This window comes from Hyaena hyaena, unplaced genomic scaffold (genome assembly GCF_003009895.1).
Source record: "Hyaena hyaena isolate Hyena2069 unplaced genomic scaffold, ASM300989v1 scaffold_51, whole genome shotgun sequence".
NCBI classification, from domain to species: Eukaryota; Metazoa; Chordata; class Mammalia; order Carnivora; family Hyaenidae; genus Hyaena; species Hyaena hyaena.
In genome coordinates, this window is record NW_024080683.1 from 3,350,577 (window position 1) to 3,364,787 (window position 14,211).

A 14,211-nucleotide genomic window follows, 5' to 3' on the forward strand; every position below is an offset into this window, starting at 1 on the left:
ATGATCTCATAGTTCAAGAGATCAAGTCCCGCATCAGGCTCTGCTGACAGTGTTGAGCCTGCTTGGGATTCTCTCTCCTCCTCTCTCTCTCTGCCCCTACATCCCTCCCTCATTCTCTTTCTCTCTCTCTCAAAAATTAAAAAAAAAAAAAAAAAAAAAAAATAAAAAAAAAAGGAAAACTATCAGTCTGTATTACTGACACACAAGCCATCCAGTTGAATATAAACATTTATCATCTTGAAACTGCCCCTCCCTCCACTACAATCCCCAAGAATGGACAGGTAAATGCAGCCTACCCAAACCTTATTTAAGTTGTTTTATGGAAGAATCAGAAATGANTCCTCCTCTCTCTCTCTGCCCCTACATCCCTCCCTCATTCTCTTTCTCTCTCTCAAAAAAAAAAAAAAAAAAAAAAAAAAAAAAACATTAAAAAAGAAGGAATTCTATCAGTCTGTATTTCATACCACCAAGCCATCCAGTCCTGAGAAATACTCTCATATTTAGCTACTGCCCCTCCCTCCACTACAATCCCCAAGAATGGACAGGTAAATGCAGCCTACCCAAACCTTATTTAAGTTGTTTTATGGAAGAATCAGAAATGAACCCTGGTATCAAACTGGTTGTAAGATGTTGGTTTTTCACGTTGGAAAAATTCTAATGCCTTTTCTGCTGTGTCCATTTAAAAAGAACTATAGTGTATCATCGGCTGCTCTGTTCATTCGTGGGTTGATGGTGAGCAAGAGTCATTTAATGTCTCTGTGCTTTGCCAGAGGATACTGGCCACGTATTCTCCACTCATTCATAAAACGGTGTTTTCTGAGTACTCTGAACCTTGCAGAAGAGAACCCTTATTCAGTACCAACATAGATAAGTAAATAAATATATATATATATATATACACTCCAATAAATATATATACATATTTATATATAATCATATATATAACGTATATATATGTGTGTGTGTGTGCGCGCGCACGTGTGTGTGTGTGTGTGTGTATACATAGTATTGGTAATTTGTTGAAAATAAAGAGTCATCCAAAATGACTGGCAGGATGAGTCACTATGAGTCCATGTGACAGCGTCTGCCGATTTGCAGACTATGCCCATTTCCAGGTTTTTAAAAATAAAGGAGTCATTTCTCTGGCAGCAAGATCATATGCAAGCAGGAATTCTCATCAAATATCTGGATAAAAACGCACAAGTAGGTACTTAGCATTGGGTCAGATCATTAAAAAGGTGAGGGTGCAAGAAAAATAAAGCGCTGAGAATTAAGTACCAGACACTCAGATTTGCCTGTCAAACTGGACTTTTATTTTATTTATAAACTGTGCTCCTGTTTTAAATCGCTTTAAGTTGAAAGTAACAATAATAACGAAAATGCACTTAAATTTTATTAATAAAAAAGCAACAGCCAGAGAGTACAGCGGTTGATACCGTAAAGAAACACCAGTGGGGCAGTGGCATAGGAGCCGAGAAAAACAGCCTCAAGTCAAAAATAAACTGAATGTGAAAATATGCTTAATAATCCAGTGTTTTACTGTTGGATAATTATGCCAACAGATTTTTCAAGCATTAGAGACCAGAATTTAAAAATCAATTTTTTCTACTGATATCATAAAACATTATATACTTTTTAGCTAGGCCATATGATCATTTATAATCCTAGGTCAACTTGGTAACAAAAAAGGAATAAACTGCTAACTTTTAAGAAAGACACTTCCTCATTGAGTCAGAGAGGGAAAAAAACCACTCAACTAGAAGGCAGGACACCAGAGTTCTACCTCTGGCACATCATTTATAACTTCTTTGGACTCAGAGCTTTCATCCACAAAATAAGGAAGTTGGTGATAATCACTAAGGTCTCTTGAAATTCTGATCTTCTAGATAATTAAGGTAAGGAAGATGATCAAAAATACCCAATTATGGGGCGCGTGGGTGGCTCAGTCAGTTAAGCATCCAACTTCAGCTCAGGTCACGATCTTGGGATCATGAGTTAGAGCCCGCATCTGGCTCTCTGCTGTCAGCACAGAGCCTGCTTCAGATCTTCTGTCCCACCCCCTCCCATCTCTGCCCCTGCCCTGCTTGTGCTCTCTGTCTCTCTCAAAATAAATAAACTTTAAAAGAAAATACCCACTTACTATGATCAAGGATAAATATGTAGATTTTATACCTATGGCACTTAAATCGAGGGGACAGGGTAAACAATGAAGCAAAAATAGTAGTATTCATCCACTCCATCAAAGCAAGAGCTAGGAGGAGGTTCCCACGTCAGCAGTGTGCTGAAAGACAACACTTAAAAGACAATCCTGAAAGTACAGTATCAGGATTAAATTTGCCCATGCTTTGCCAAAAAGTGAAATCATAACTAATCAGTATCAAAATCCAAGTGGTAGGATTCCATTGGCAGACAGCCTTCTATTTAAAACACATACTCAAGTTCCCCAGAATTACTTTTTCCTTCATCCTTCAGTCAGTACCCTTCTCCCCTCCCCAAGCTATCAACAGGAAAAAAAAAAAAAGAAGAAGAAAAAGAAAAAGCAAGGAACGTCTGAAAGTACAAATTTAGGGTACTCTGAATCTGACATAGTAATACACTTGGAGTTTTAATTCTCTATCGGTTCAAACAATAAAAATGTTCATTCTGTCAAATGAGTCAAGGTGAGTTCATAAATCCTTCCCTTTGACCACTTTCAAACTCCTGAAACATACTCCTTCGAGTCAGGTCAAAAAGGAAGTTACTTAATTCCTAAGGAAACTTAGGCACAAAACCATTTAGTGATTTCACTAGTTTTCTGGAAAAGCTATGACTGATCAAAATACAAAATCATGACTCTACCTTCTACTCAAGGCTCTAGGCACTGTGGCTCACAGACTAAAAGATTCAACAAATGAAAAGCAACATTAGCTCATCCATTCAAGAACATTCCAAAAACAAGAGTTCCATAATGCCTATTTACAGCCAAGGGCTCTTTCTTAGTAAATATCATTAATAAACTCATCTAGAGTCATAATTCATCTGATGAGCCAGTTAATTATTAATTTTCATACATCATTTCATTTCCTTAGGCTACATTTAGCCTTTGTTACATTTTCCATTCCTTATGCCACACGCGTTACTCTTGCCCCGCACAGAAAACCTGATAATGAGACACAAAATACTGTAAGCAAACAAACTACTCCTGAGTTGGCTTCTTTATATACATCCAAGCCATCTGAAATAGGGGTTTTATTGATTCTATTTATTCTTTTCCCTTCAGGTTAACGATTGTATAATTTCATTAACTGCTTTTTCAACATCTCTGCCTTGATCATTAATAGACCCGAGCTATTCCCCTGCTGGTCTCTGGTTACAGCGTTTGTAGCCAGAAGAATATAGAAATGAAAAGCCTATTGACACATAATATAAGTTATTCTCATGCACGGCTGCGGTGTGAAGCACATTTTGCAATTCAATCAAGGACAGATAGAGCTGAATGTTCTTAGATCCCAGGAGTTCATTTTAATAAGCAGAATGTACCTTGTCCTAACACAGGTGACTGACTCCTCAGAAAAGATTGTATAAACAAAAACCAATCGTGTAAGTCATTTTATTGGCAACAATATAAACACGGCTATATTAGATGAAACCAATAAATCAAAATTATTCTCGTCGCCAATTTTAACGAGAGGAAAGTGCAAACATGGACCCGCGAACCGGGAGGATATTATAGAGGAAATGCATTGAATGTGTACGGTATCGTTTCTCTAAATTGAAAGGGAGGGCACTGGATTATGATCAAGCAACCCACGACAAAGAAGGGTTGATCACTTCTGTAGTTTTAAAACTTTATTCGGTGAGACTGACAGATTCACAGACTTCACAACAGAAGTTACACGGAAACAGAGAGGGATGTTTCCACAGCGCTGAGATGCAGAACACAAACTTAGGGAGATCACACATGGGAACCACCACGTATAGATCACACACGCACGCAGCTACTGCCACGGTCTGATGTTGGTGATGCTAAGAATATCAGTATACTTACTCTGAACACTAAGATGTACAGATATTACTCAGGCAGTATAATCACCAATAAAATACAATCTTAAAAAAATCAAAGAGGTTTAGCACTGAGTTCTATCAATTAAAAATTATGAAGATAAATTACTGTTCTCTGCAGAGATTCATGATGATGCTTTCATTCAAGATCACTCGGGAAAGATAACATAATGAACATTATGGATCGCATCTGATAGGATCCCTGACTGTTTTCTCTGTGGATTTCAACCCTTTCCTATCTAGAGATACACATATTCTAATTTTTTTATTTATTTTTTTGTTTTGTAAAAATTTTCTCAACAGAAATAATCTTCCTTAAGTATGGTGTAAAATATCTGGCAGTACCTTTTAAACTTAAATTGAAGGTTATGATATTCGAAATGCAGGTAGTAAATACAGACAAGGTAAGATAAAGGGAGAAGGACGGAAGTAAGAGAAAAAGAAATGAGCAAGTCTAATTCAGAACTTTACTCTCCAAATTAGTCAATCCTAACCTAAAAATCAAAGCAGAATTGAGAACTTGCCACATAAAACCAATGATTACAGATTACTAGAAGAAATTCAGAGAACCTCCAGGAAAATATACTGGCAGGAATATTAAAAGTTCAGTAACCTCTCTTAGAATCACTCTCCATACTTCACTCCATCTATGTAACTCTCATACCCCCTTAGTTTACTAAATGTCACCCCTTTCAGGATTAATTACCTTCAAATGTTTCCTTTTACCTTGCCTCAATCCTGAACTCATCAATGAGTACGGAAAGTTCTAGAAATCTGTGGCCCTACCACAAATGGCAAGGGAGAAGGGAATAATTAGGACTGTAAGAAATCACATAAAATGAGAATGAACTTGGAACGAAAAAGATTTTTTAAGATAAACATAGGTATGGTCAGAAAGGTAACCATGCCGCAGCCATAAGTTTCTAGATCTCTAACAAAGTACTAAAGTTTCCAAAGCAGTGTTTTTCAAACTGGCGGCATTCTGACAGTAGGCCCTGAAATCAATTACTCAATGGAAAAGGTGTTTTGTAACAGAACTGACTGGAATAAAATAGAAACTATCAGAGTACATCAAATGGAATCATGACTAAGTACTGTTTTACTTCAGTTTACTTGTGGGTACACATGTCTGTAGATCTTAATGCGTATAGTGTATTCTGGGTAAGATGAAAAGATGTATTTTATTGTGAATTATAGTCAAAAAGGCATAAAAGCCACTGTTATAAAAGCATTTAGACTATCTGCCTGCCCAGGCACCTAAAAAGAAAAAGAGCTTATAGGAATAGGTAGAGTTGAATAGCCAAAGTAAAACAAATATCAAAATATAGCTGCATTAAATATCCTTTATTTATTTTAATTAATTGATATAAATTATTTATATGTAATGAAGGAAAGATCTAGAAGTTTGACATTTTTAGGTTTGTAGAATATAAGGATTAAATTAAAAAGGCTGCCTGAACACTGTCCTCTTTCACTGTGCATTTGACTAGTAAATATTATTCGATCAGTATCAAACAAATTGACCAACAGAATTAGGATCAAATTGACCCACAATTTTAGTTCTCCTTCATCGTAGAAGAGAGAGCACCTTCCCTGAAATAAAGCTTCATTCTCACAAAGCCAAGGGAGGACAAGTTTAAATTAACACATAACTGCCCTTGAGAACGGAGTTTTTCCAAGGGTGTTCTTAATAGGAGTTAACCATCAGATCCCATGAAGAGGAATTTGAAATGGAAAAATGAACACAATCCTTATGATGTCACCACTGAATTAATTACCTGAACTGCAAAGAGTGAACACCACATGGCCACGGTTTGAGGCACAAAGACTTCTTCAGAAATATAAAAGAAGAGTAACTGCCTGGATATTTTTCTCTCAAAACAAAAACAAAAACAAACCTCCACCTTTATACAAGAAGATAGAAAGGCAGTAAAATCTGGCAAATGAAAAATGCATTCTTTGTCATTTTGTGTGTGTGGACAAATGACTACTCGGTCTGTGTGAAGAGCTATTTACAAAGCTAAAGATCACACTCCTTTCAAAAAAGTCATAAATCTCTACTTATGGAAGATTCTAGAAATAAAACTGAATTTATCACTCACTAAACCAAATATCCAAGCATATTAAAGGGTCCCCCATCCCATGTATCACTGAGTGATTTCTTGCCTTCAGCGTAGTTATTACTTAAAAGTGACCAATAAAACTATTTTTAGGGTTGGTAGACAAAAGTTTTATACAAGTTAAATTGTGTTCACTGACATCACTGCAGAAGTATGAACATTCACAACAATGACTAGGCCCTTAACCAACATGACAACATATTTGTTTAAAAAAAAAAAAAAAAAGAAGAAGAAGAAGGAAGAGGAGGAGGAGGAAGGAAGGAAGGGAGGAAGGGAGGGAGGGAGGGAGGGAGGGAGGAGAGAGGAGAGAGAGAGAGAGAAAGAAAGGAAGAAAGAAAGAACGAACGAAGGAACAACATGAATGACTCAGTCAAATTAAGAAAGAAGGGGAATCTACTGGTCATACTGAAAAGGTTGGGAAAACATTAATCCATTTCTTCACACGCAAGAAAAACAAGAACTGTACACAGCCCTGGTGTCTGGTTTGCCTTCTGTGTATAGTATTCAGCAGGCCTAGAAGTGAGACTTCTTAGATCTGGCTCGGAACTTGAGGAAGAACTGATATTCAGAAAGCCTGAGCTCTATCAAGGCCCCTGGGACAGGGTCTGACCTGGTGCCGTACCCCTATCTGTCCATCTGCCGTTCAGCAAGGCTTGCCGCACCTGAAGGAATGTGTGCTTCCCATTCTTGGCCCTGAGGAGATCACATCAGCCGAGCGGGGCCCCATCAGCTTCCTTCAGCTCTCACCATGTACAGCCCTCATGACTCCAGGTTTACAGACAAGGCCCCTGATTCTGTTCCCAACGTGGGACATAAGTGGATCCTTGTCTCTGTTCATCCCACTTACTGCCTTAGAGTCCACATGGGTGGTCCTTCCCCTCATCCCTTCCTTTGCCCCTTTCTCCGCCGAATCCAGATCCTCCATACCCTCCAGGTCCATCCCAAATACCCACGTTAGGCCTTCCCCGACCTCTGTTAATATCTCTACCTATTTGTAAAATGGTTACAATTATACTATTATACGTGGTTCATGGAATTACAAAATAGTAAATGAGATAATGCAGGTTACTTGCCTAGCACAGTGCCGGGTACACAGAAGGACCCAATAAATGTTTGTGTTTTACTCTAAATACTTGTAACATTCATAACTTTCTACGTTGCCTTATAGTTACTTGGCTCTGGCTCATCTCCCTGCCTAAACTCTAATCTCATTAAGTTCAGGTGCGCTAATTTACCTTTGAGCTATCACCAGCCCTTAGACATACACCGATGGTTTCATGTCACACCTACACATCTATATTGTTCATACCACACGTACCCTACATCCTTACAGATTACATATATTTACTGTATTCATACTTATCACACTGCGCTGCTCATTTACACTGAAGAACACGGTATCAGAGAAATAGATAATTATATATTTATAGCCTGTATTTATCATTTACTGCCCAAATACAGTCCAATAAAGTGCACCCACAGGATCACAAATTCTGCACTCGGGTCTCCTGTGGAACACAGTCTAATCACAGTCGCGTGCTCCCTAGTTTACTCCTTTCCCCAAAAGGAAAGAAGCAGACACGCTATGCCACTCTTCTGAGCAGAAACATTACTCCTGACTTTATCTTGGCGTACCCACAAACAATTAAAAATCATAGCTGGGAGACAAATACAAGTCATTTCAGCCCTGGGACCAGGCACTTCTTCTTTTGATGAGGGGGTCAGGGGCCCTCACAGAGAAACCATCAAATGAGCTTGGAGCTGCAGGGTGGAAGGCACATTCTCCTTCCTCACCTGCGCTGGCTTCACGCTGTACACTTCACCCCTGTCTACGGTCTCCCTGCCACACAGTCACTGGGACAGAAAATACAGCTTCTGTCCTGTTAGCGTTTTCCCTGATTCTGTCATATTAAGTAATGCCTGGCCAACTCATTTCTGCAAGCTAAACTGTTCCCACCATCTTTAAAGGGAAATCCAAATTATCTGACCTACTAAACCGTTGTATTATCAGCAAAGCAGACAGACCCAGCAGTACATACTGAACCTTACTACTGCTTATATTAAGGTATGTTTACAGACAGGCAAAATTAACGTATCTGTTAGAAGTCAAGGCTGTAGTTACTTCTGGAGGGAACACAGTGACTGGAAGGCAGAATGAGAGATGTTTCTGGAGTGGTGATAACATTCTAGTTCTTCATCTGGATACCAGTTATTCAGTTGTGTTTAGCTTGTGAAATTTCATCAGTCTTAAGATATATGTCTTTTCTGTATGGATATTTTATTTCACCTCAATTAAAAAAAATGGGGTTTATGTCAACTCTGCCTGAAGTGAATGGAAAACTTGGAACTTGGGCATCTTTTTATCAAACAATGGGTTAGAGACATTTAAAGATTTCGTCATGTGCCTCAGTCTCCAGGGGTGAGTAAGGCAACATGTCTTTTACTGCCAGATTTCCTATTTTATTTACTTTTAAATTTTTTTTTAACATTTATTCATTTTTGAGAGAGAGAGAGAGAGAGAGAGGATGCGAGTGGGGGAGGGGCAGAGAAAGAGGGAGACACAGAATCCAAAACAGGCTCCAGGCTCCTCTGGCTGCCAGCGCAGAGGCCAACACAGAGCGGGAACCCACAAACTGTGAGGTCATGACCTGATCTGAAGTCGGATGTCAACCGACTGAGCCACCCAGGCGCCCCACCACTGATCTATTTTTTAATTTTATTTTCAATCCTAATGGATCCTATGAAGCTACCAGACTTAGTGAAAAGTTAGTCAAGTCCTGTATGTCTACCTCCTTTCTAATACCCTCTATGGAGAATAATTACAGAAACACAGACAACGACTTCTCTAGGGAAGAGAGTGTGCCTTGGATGCCGCTTCCTGAATTATCTTCTTCAAGAGGCACTTCATCTATATTCGAGAAGAATTACAAACTAACATTCCAACTCCAGAGAGCAGTACCTACAATAAGAGAGACACAAAAGTGAAAAGACTGCCCTCAGACTTAATTTACTAGCAAGAAAGAACACTCAGAGAAAAAAAGACTGAGAACGCTCAGCTCTCTTTTGAAGCAATGGAAAGACCTCTCTCCGCCATGTGGAAGAATTCAAGGCTGGTATAAAACATTAGTCTGCTATTATCTAAGCCCCCCTGCCCTGCCTATTTTGGCCCAACAGGAATTTGACCCACTAGGTGAACCCTAGAGTCCACTCCACCTCCCCACATACACACACAAAAAGTTGCTTTTCTTACTTGGAATGATGACCACTTTCAAGCAAACAAATAGACCCCAGGTATTCGGCCTCTGACAAACCAACTACTATTGGGGAACTTGGTGGAACTGGGGAATCAGAAAAAAGATGCCTCTTAAAAGTGGCCGAGTGTAGGGGCGCCTGGGTGGCTTAGTCAGTTAAGCGTCTGACTTTCGCTTAGGTCATGATCTCGCGGTTCGTGGGTTCGGGCCCCGCGTCGAGCTCTGTGCTGACTGCCAGCTCAGAGCCTGGAGCCTGTTTCAGTCTGTGTCTCCCTCTCTCTCTGACCCTCCCCTGCTCACGCTGTCTCTCTCTCTCTCCTAGAAATAAATTAAAAAAAAAAAAAAAAAAACTGGCCAAGCATAAACCAGGCAACGAGGGAGTAACAGCCGCACTGAGACTTAACTACTCATACTCAAGAACTGTTGAGTCGTCCGAGCAACAATGAAGACTTCATTCGCCAACAAGGAAAAGAGTTTTGGGAAAGTAACTGGAAAAGAATTGTCCCCTACTCCTCTCAAAAGCAGTGGAGGGTCCAGTCTGGCTGCCACAGACAACTAATGAAAACGGTAGTGCATTTACACGTGACCCTTGAACTCCAGCAAGTTCCCAGTTGCAACAATACTGCAAAATATCACACACTCCTGTCTCCACAGGGCTGCGAGCTTTCCCCCAACCTTCATTTTGGGCAGATCCTTTTTCTGCAAACCTTTGCAGGACGCCCTTGTTCAACACATTACTGAGGAAGTAAAATCGGAGAAGGGAGAAGAGGAGAAATGGGGAGATTTAAACCAAATACAAAAATGAAAAAAAAAAAAAAAAGCTTCCCTGCTTAGTGTAAAAGAGGGTGGTCTAATGGAGAAGGTGCCACAGGCGAAAGGGATGTCTGGCTGACTCCCAAGGCAGAAATGACGGCTCATCAAAGCTTTCAGTGGGGACACGGAGACTTCACATTTGTCTTGAGTTCATCTTCAAGCCAAGAAATGCTCTCTGCACTGGAAACTAGGAAACTGGAGTGTGTGTCCAGCATCTGTAGCAACTGCCTCTGGGCGACTGGACAAAACCCTCAAAGTCTCTGGGTCTCGGTTTCCTCTTCGTAGGTGACCCAGCCATCGCCAGGGGCCTTGCCAGCGTTCAGTCCATACTTGACACTCCCCGCTCGCGTAGCCGAGGGAACCGGCCCGCTGCGGGGAGCTGCGGTACGTCCCTCTCCCCGCAAACTCCAGCACCCCTCCCCCACCCGCCCGGCCCAAACTCCGGGGAGACACGGAGGCTCTGGGAGTACGGGAGAGGGGGACGCACAGCCCTTTTCCCTGTAAAGGGGGCCGCGATGACAAGAGTCCGGTCCCAACAGACGCTGCTCCCTGCGATTCCGGAAGTACCCTCCACCCCCGCCCCCCGGCCCGGGTCTGGATGCTCCGCGGATGCCCCCCCCCCCGCCCCCCGCAGATGCCCGGGAAGCCTAGCCGCGGGTGGGGAGTACGGGGCAGGGGGGGCGGGGGCCTCCCCAGGCCGGGGGAAGGCTGGCGAGGTCAGGGGAGGTGCTGGGGACCCGCGGGGCGGGCGGGCGGACGCGCCTGGGGCAGGGCAGCCCGCGTCTGCCCCCGGCTCGGCCTCCAGGCCCTGGCCCCGACCCCCGGCTCCCCCCAACCCCGAGCGGAGGGGCGGGTCTGACGGCGGGGGCGCGCTGAGACCCCGCCACTCCCGGGCTGCCTCCGACCCTCACCCCCGGCGCGTCCCGAGCTAGCGCAGCAAAACAAAACAAAACAAACTCGCGCTGGTTTCCTGTTGTGCAACCCGGTCCTGAGTAAGCCCGGCCGAGAGGGCGCCGCCGCCGGCCCGCGGCCGGAGCCGGGGGACCGGGACGGGGACGGGGACCCGCGCGCCGGGGCTCCGGGGCTCCGCCCAAACACCCCGACAAGGCGAGGGAGGGCGCGACCCACACGCCAGAAACCGGCTCCCTCCAGGTACCTCACTGAATCATCCACAGGATGACAAATCCGTCCGGGCCGAGCTTTCCAGACACTTGGGTAACTTCCTCGTCCCCGCGGGGGCTTGTCAGCTCCAGTGAGTAACTCGCCAGTGGCGCTCGGGGCAAGGTGTGTGTCCAGGGGAGAACCGGGGGCGCACTCACGCCTTCCGGAGAGCGGCCCCGCCGCCCGCACACCCACACGGGGTCCTGTACGGGGCTGGAGCCGTGAGCCGGACGGGGCGCCCGGGACGCAGGCGGCTTCCAGACAGCGCTCACACTGTCGCCCCCTAAAAACGCACGCGCGGAGTGACGAACCCCAACCCGGTGGGGACGGTGACCGCTGGGTCTGTCTGCGCTTTCTGCGGCGTGGGAGGTGGTGGTTACAGACCTGGCTGCCGCCAGGTCCCGGCGACAAGTTCGAGCACCCCCAAGCCAGGACCTGCTGGGGCGACGGGGACCCGCTCCCGGGCGTGCAAAAACGTCCCTGGTGGAACCTCACACACACGTGGGAGCCGGACAAGGCAGCCCCGGCCCCGTGTGTGCGCGCGCGGGACCTCACGCCACCCCATCAGGTCCCACTTCTCCGAAGTTTCCCTTCGGCGGGGACTCCCGGAGCCGTGCGTCCTGCAACCTGCCTTGACGGTGCAGCCCTCCGGCCCCTGCTGTTTAAAAGAAAAACCAACAACACGATCTCCTCCTGATTAAAGAAAACTGGAACACCTTGTTGACTTCCTCTCCGCCTTCGACACTAGGCGCTCTGGGGCAACGCACAACAGGGCTTGGTTACTAATTGAGGGTTGCAGAAACTCTGGGGCCGGGGGTGCGCGTACGCTTGCACCCGGCTCAGCGTGGAGAACGGTTTCCAACGCCGGTGTGTCCCCCTGAGCGCTGGCTCCCCCGACTCCCGCCTGCGCGCCAAGTTCCTACGGTGTCCACTTACCAGGTAACCCGGATTTCCACCGCAAAGCCGGGCGTGCGGGTCCCCTTCCCGGCCCGCCCGCGGGTGACAGCGGCGGCCAGCGCGCGCGAGGAGGGACTGGGGCTCCGGCCCCTCAGCGCGCTCCGCGGGCTCTGCCTCCGTCGGAAACGAAAACTCCCATCCCGGCCGGGGGCCGGTGCGCGGAAACCCGGCCCCAGCGCCGTGTGTGCGCGCGCGTGTGCGAGGGCAGCGGCCGCAGGGGGCGGGGGCGGCGGCGGGGGGGCGGCTGGACCCTCGGCATCAGCTCACTCTCCCTACACACGTACATATGCACACGCGACTGTTTTTAGAAAGTTGAGTTTCGACTTGGTGCCTCGCCTGTCCGGCTCATCCTCGCCCCGGGCCCGGGGGGTTGGGGGGGGGTGCGTCTGGGGGCTGGTGCGGGATGCGGGTTAATTGCTCTCGCGGCAGTTCCGCTGGGGGAGCGCTGGTGCGAGCCTGGGCGACTGCGGGCGGGCGTGGGGGGTGGGGTGGGGGGTGCGGGGAGGGGCAATGCTGTGCGCCCTGGCGCTCGTGCCCTTGCGCGCCGCGCACTGGGCTGCAGGGGCGGCGCAGTGTGGACGGGGCTGCGGGGGGGAGGGAGGCGGGAGGAGGAGGAGGGAGGGAGGAGAGGCAGCCCCGAGAGGAGTGTGGATAAGTGTTGAGCGGCGCAACGGCCGGCCTGCAGCCAGCTGCTTCCTGAGCGTGAGCGCTGGAGGGGGCGGGGAGGTGGGGAGGACAGGGAAGAGGGTGGGGACGGGCGCGCTGGTCACCAGGCTGGCCAATTTGATGGCTGAGCTTATGGCTAACCCTCTCCGCACGTTCACACACCCTCCGCCTCCCTTGTGCCTGAGAGTTCAGGGCCTCCAGAACACGGTCACAGCAGCGAGGCACTTTGCCTTCTTCTTGGGCCTTACTTGTTGAAATGGCTTTTTTTTTTTTAACATGAAAAATGTGTCAGCTTTTTGACAGGATCTGATGTCAAACAGTAAAGAAGTGGGGGAAAAAAACACCAATAGTAAGATGGAGAGAGAAAAACTTTTTAAAAAGTGGTAAATGGCAAAAGCATCTTCTAATATACAGGATTATATGAACACAACTCCGAAAACAGCTAGAGACAGCACAGAGACCGCCCTAGGCATCTTTTCTAAGTAAAGGTAACCAGAGAAGACATGGAAATGTTACTCGAATATAAAATCCTGAGAACAGGCTGTTAGAAATGGAGGCACACTCCCTGAATATGTTGGGTCCATACAGTGGCACTTTCTCCTCAAGAATCCAATATCCTCACCCTCATACCCCACCTAGGCTGTGACCCAGCCCTTCTGAAGAGGTGGTCCCCAGAAGGCCAACTATCAACAGTTACCCTCGACTACTGCTGGAGCTGCGCAGACTTCCATCTTGGGAATCAACGTATATAATGTACAAACATCCTGTAGTTAGGCCTTTCCATGGTGACGCTGAGAATTCCACCAGTCCTTATATTCTATTCTAGGGCTTTCGCTCAAATATAAATTGGCATTTGAGTAGTAGATGCTACGATCAAGACGGACGCCCTCAAGTGCACAAATGACTGGCCCTGGAAAACCAAACCAAAATGAATGCTGACGATTCTCATTGTTGATCAATTTCATTTCAAATGAAAATTGCATTTCATTCTTACTTCAGAAAGAGTATTACCAGACTGGGTCTTCATCCAAGACATTGACATCACACAAAAAAGTCCATTTTCACAATACTTCTTAGGTCTTGTTATGATGTACTTTTCAAGACTCCCTTTAGGGAAGGCATTTTTTCCCTCTCCCAAAGACACAAACTCATCGGAATATTAATCATCAGAATATCTGTCAGCAGAAGTAGAGGGAGGGAAA

At 45.7% G+C, this 14,211-nt stretch overlaps 1 protein-coding gene across 1 annotated transcript in view; it reads right to left on the reverse strand.

The window, feature by feature from the left end:
- Nucleotides 1-13,837, reverse strand: part of GLIS3 (GLIS family zinc finger 3) — a 443,619-nt gene extending 429,782 nt beyond the window's left edge. The window contains exon 1 of the mRNA XM_039230793.1: nucleotides 13,707-13,837. The gene's annotated coding sequence lies outside the window, so the exon portion shown is untranslated. The remainder of the gene's footprint in view (nucleotides 1-13,706) is intronic.
- Nucleotides 13,838-14,211: the final 374 nt, after the last annotated feature.